This window comes from Mus caroli, chromosome 18 (assembly GCF_900094665.2).
Source record: "Mus caroli chromosome 18, CAROLI_EIJ_v1.1, whole genome shotgun sequence".
NCBI classification, from domain to species: Eukaryota; Metazoa; Chordata; class Mammalia; order Rodentia; family Muridae; genus Mus; species Mus caroli.
Window position 1 is genome coordinate 35,428,194 of NC_034587.1, and position 5,267 is coordinate 35,433,460.

Below are 5,267 nucleotides of genomic sequence, written 5' to 3' on the forward strand. Positions count from 1 at the left end.
ACCTGTGTAAGTACTGTGTGCTTCACCTGTGTAAGTACTGTGTGCTTCACCTGTGTAAGTACTGTGTGCTTTACCATTCAAAGGGACTCCAGAAAACAGCATGCATGCGTAAAGATTATGGATGTGTGCAAAACCTCAAAGCTGAGCCTAGAATCAAATTCTTTTCAGCGATCCAGCTGCATGTGCTTGGCCAGAAGTTTCCCCCAGAACATGTAGAGAAGGTTGGGCTAGGTAAGGTATACACAGGGAAAGAATGTTGGCCCCAGAGGAGGGTGCTATAATCTAGTGCAATACCTCGGGTGTTGTAGAATGCTGTCTTTCAGGCCATGACATGGCTGTTGTCCAACTGTACTCTCAGAAGCTATGAGAACATGAGGGCCACACTAGATTGGGCCCATTAACATCAATAACAGAGGGAGGAGGGCTTCACAAGGCTCTGTCCTTCCCCACGGATAATAAATACACAGACTGATTTTGGGGAGAGAGAGAGAGAGACTTTTCTTTAGGAGTGTAGCTGCCTATAACTTGATAGTGTTCCTATAGATAAACCATCACTTGTGATCCCAACTGATCTCATTGGTTCATTAGACCTTGGCTAAAATTGTTTCTTCAGTCTATGGTTTGTTTCCTATCTGAGATGAATAGACATTTGTTCATTCTTCTCAGAAAAGGGCCACACAACATAGGAAACTGCATCCTGCTTAGGGCTGACCTTAACAGCTATAGATCAGATCAGGACAGTGATAGGTCTTCACGGGTGTTTTCCAGGAAAACTGTGATTCTCAACATTCAGATTCTCCTGCCCCACAATCTGCAGGGCTCTTTGAGGGGTGGTTAAGACAGGGTTATACTATGGAGCCTTGGTTGTCCTGTAACTATGTAGACCAGGCTGGCTTCAAACTCAGAGATCTGCCTGCTTCTGCCTCTTAAGTGCTGGGATTAAAGGCATGTGACACTACACCTGGCCTTATAAGATTCTTTTTTTTTTTTTTAAGATTTATTTGTTTCATGTATGTGGGTACACAGTCGCTGTCTTCAGACACACCAGAAGAAGGCATCAGATGCCCATTACAGATGGCTGTGAGCCACCATGTGGTTTCTGGGAGTTGAACTCAGGATCTTTGGAAGAGCAGTCAGTGCTCTCAACCACTGAGCCACCTCTCCAGCCCTTATAAGGTTCTTAAAGTCTGAAAGTGTCTTCCAATAGAATAGGCACCTGTGCAGGCGAAGTGTCCCTGCCTGTCAGGGAGGCCAGTATGGATGGATTAGGTAAGGATGATGTCTCCATTTCTCTCAAGTTTGAGCCTATTTTCGAAATGCAATGGATACTCTTCTCAGCTATCCATCATTTTGAGCCACTAACTCCTGGTCTTCTCTTCTGCCTCATGAGGGGGGTGGGGGGGGGCTCTGATCTTTGCCAGGCAAATAGTTTAATGTGGAATCCTGATGGAGAAGCTGGAATGGGGGCCTGGCTGGTAGAGATCGCTTTCCTTTTCTGTAAAACACACTGACATGGAGAAGAGTGTAGCAATCGTCCCTGTCTTATATGTAGGAAACCAAAAGCTCTTAAAAAGTAAATTTATTCAAGAATTCCCTCTGGAAAGTCGTCAAGATTCGGTCTGACTCCAGAGTTGGGGTTTGTAATTACTGGTGGATCACTATTGAGGTGGAAGGGTACTGATTGGACGGTGAGATGCACAATCTTATTAATATAGATGCCCACTCTTAGACGTTTCCTACTATCCACGGTGTCAAAAGCAAAGTGTACATTAGTGCGAAAGGGACGTATGAAGTGTTGGGGATGAGCAGGAAGCACGAGGAACAGTCAGCCAGTCTGCCCCTCTCTTCCTCCCTTCCTCACTCTATCTCTCCCCCTGCCTCTGGAAGGCTCGGAAGACAGAATCGCCACATTAGCGCAGGCCTGCAGCGCCAGCCCCTCCTGGAGTTTGCCCAGCACCCACTCTGCAGGACGCCACCGCATCTCCCTGCCCCCAGCAGCCAAGGCTTGCAAGAGGGAGGAGGGCTGCAGTGGTTGCCACGGTTTATGCTTCTCCAGAGCTTCGAAGCAAGATTTCCCCAAAAAGCAATATTAAATAAATAAAAGGAAATTCAGCAGATGGGAACATGAATCAATGAAAACTCCCATATGAGTGCGAAGATTTATGTCAAAAAAACAAAACATCAACATCTGGGAGCTGCCGCGTCTCCTCTTGGTTTTTCGTTTGGAATGGATTCTTGGTGTCGCTTTCCCCCTCTTTCTGGCTGTGAGAGAAGGCAGGGGGGAGAGGAAGAAAAAAAAAAAGAGAATGAAAGCCATTTTAAAATAGTCGTTTTAAATCAGCAACGAAAGCCCGCTTCCCCGCTCCCGGCCCCAAGGCCGGAGGGGATGTGATGCAGTCGGGGGAGCTGTGGGAGCTTGAGACCGAGAGCCCCCTGCCGGACGCCGCGGGGCGCCCCTACCACCGGACCAGGGCAGCTCGCGGCTGCAGCCTGCACGGCTGCGGCGACCGCGACCGCGCGCGTGCACACGCACTAACGCCCTCCGCACTGCGGTCGCATCCCACGCGGGTGGAAGCCCAGGCCAGTGATTCTGTGACAGCTTCTCCAGGCGATCAACCCCACCGCCGGGGAGCTTATCCTTGACCTGCGGTCGAGATGGTTGCCCGCTTGCATTTAGTTCTTTGGCTGGACCGCAAAGGGATTTGTAGGGAAGGTACTGAGTCCTGACGTCTGGATTCAAATCTTAGTTGCTACAGCACGCAGATCGCCTTTGAGCAGATTTACCTTCCGGAGGCAACGTGGGAATAAGAGTACCGGGCTCCTAGAGGATTGTGGGTGGTAAATGACAAAAGCACACAAGGTGCTTAGCACAGTGTACATGTATACAAAATTGAATAAATGTGAGCTATTATCCTTAGGACATAGGCTCACATCTCTCAGTGGCTCTGCAGGATTCATTCTCCCAGCTCTGCAGCCTTGTAGAAAGGAAGCCTTCATTTACCCTGTCACTGGGCTCCAATTGCAGCAACCTTGTCTTTTGCCCAATAGCCCTGTTCCCTTCTGCCGGAGGCTTTCTGTGGAGGCCTTTCATCTTCTGTTTCCACACAGCCTTCGCATCATCCAGGAGACTCTTAGTGCTTCCTCCCTCCCCAAAATGTGCTTTCTCTATTGGAGCTGGGGCTTCTCCTTCCTTGCAAGGCTCCTGGATGAAATCTACCCTTAGATTGGTTATATGCTTAATGTCCATCAATCTGACAGTTTGCTCCAGAAGGTCGGTAGTATAATCTACTGTGGTCCTTGCGGGTTTTCTTGGCTCCCAGGCCAAGCCAGTGGCAGTAGCTTCTTCAAGTGCAGTGAATGACCAGAATGGAGGGAGAACCACTAAAGCCAGATGAAAATTTGAGGACAACACTCCCTGACTCCTCCATCACCCCTGCCTCTCCTACCCCCTGTCCACTTTCCCTTCTTGAGACAGGGTCTCACTATGTAAACCAGGCTGGCCTTGAGCTTATAGAGATCTGCCTGCCTCTGCCTCCAAAGTGCTGGGATTAAAAGGTACACACCACCACACCTGGCCTTTTCTTCTTTTATTGTTTTATGTATACAAATACTTTGCCTGCATGTATGTGTATCCTGTGGGTGCCTAATGCTCATGCTGAACAGAAAAGTGTGTCAGATACCCTGGAGTTGTGAATCGCTACATGGAAGTTTGGAATCAAACCTAGGTCCTCTGCAAAAGTAGCCAATGCTCTTCTTCATTGCTGAGCCTTTTCTCCAGCCTCTGTATCCTGTATCTTCTATACTGTCTCACGAATTCCTTCCAACAGTAAATTCATATTCTGATTATCAAATATGCCAGGCCCTGTGCTGGGCACCAAGAACACTGACTCATACAATTTTATCTTTAACTTGGTGGAACCCAGGCCAAAGGTGGGAATGGACATCCAAACAGAGGGCAACGGGGGGGAAAGCATCACAGCAAAGCTCAGGACCAGCATGAAGGCCTATCATTATCCCCGCTGCACAGATGAAGCAGAAAAAAGTTAAGTCGCCCAGGGCCACAAAGACAGTATTGGCAGCAGGGGGGTTGAAATGGGCAGGTTCTGACTCAGAGCCAGAGCCCTGAACTACTTAGCCAGGCTGCCAGGGAGCAAACAGCTGTGAGGCTGAGCTCCCTGCCCCACCCCCACCTCTGTGCTGGTGAGAGTGGGAAGTGCAGTTCCAGACGCAGGAGTGCCACCACCCAGGAGCAGGCAGGGAGAGAGAGAGAGAGAGCCAGGCTGCTGGACCCAAGGCAGCACATAGAGCCTCGTGAGAAATGCTCTCGAGGGTGCAGAGGAGACCTGCCGGAGCGCAGCAGGCTCAGGAGCACCTCTGGTTTCTGGCTGCCAGCACTTGAGGAAGGCTTTGGTCTGAGCCTGGCACAATGCCAGGTGCGGCACTCACTTCTCACCTGCAAGTGCTGCCGATCTCACTATGTCTCTTCATCACCCCCGAAGTCTTTAAAGGCTGGATTCCCGTGCTCTGTACTGCTGTCAATGGCAGCCACACCTAGATCCCTCAGAAACAGTAGCACAGGCTTTGGGAACTGGGAAGGCAAGCCTGCCTCAAGCTCTTCTGAGCTGAGGCCTGGCTGAAGCCAGATAGGGCTCTCTTCAAGGAGCTGCTGAGACCACCTGTTCTTTTCAAGTTTCTCCTCCCCCAGCACCAGAAACCTGCATCCTCCCTAACATCTGAGATGCCTTTTTTTTTTATTACATTTTTTGAGTGTGCGTATGTGTGCATATGTGTGCATGCCATAACACATGCATCGAGAACAGCCTTTGTCTGGCTTTCTATCACCCATATATGGGTCTCCAGTATAGAACTCTGGTTGTCAGGTTTGGTGGCTAGCAATTTTATGTGCTGAGCCATTTCACCAGCCTTTCTTTCTTACTTAAAAGAAATGTTTTTTTAGATTGATTTTATTTTATGTATGAGTTATTTTGCCTCTATGCACCGCAGCGTTTTTTTAAAAAGATTTATTTTATGTATATGTATATTTCTTGTATATGACTACGCTGTCTTCATGCACACCAAAAGAGGGCATCAGATCCTATTCCAGATGGTTGTGAGCCACTATGTGGCTGCTGGGAATTGAACCTGGGTCCTCTGCAGGAACAAAGAGTGCTCTTTTTTTTTTTTTTTTTTTTTTTTAAAGATTTATTTATTTATTATATGTAAGTACACTGTAGCTGTCTTCAGACACTCCAGAAGAGGGAGTCAGA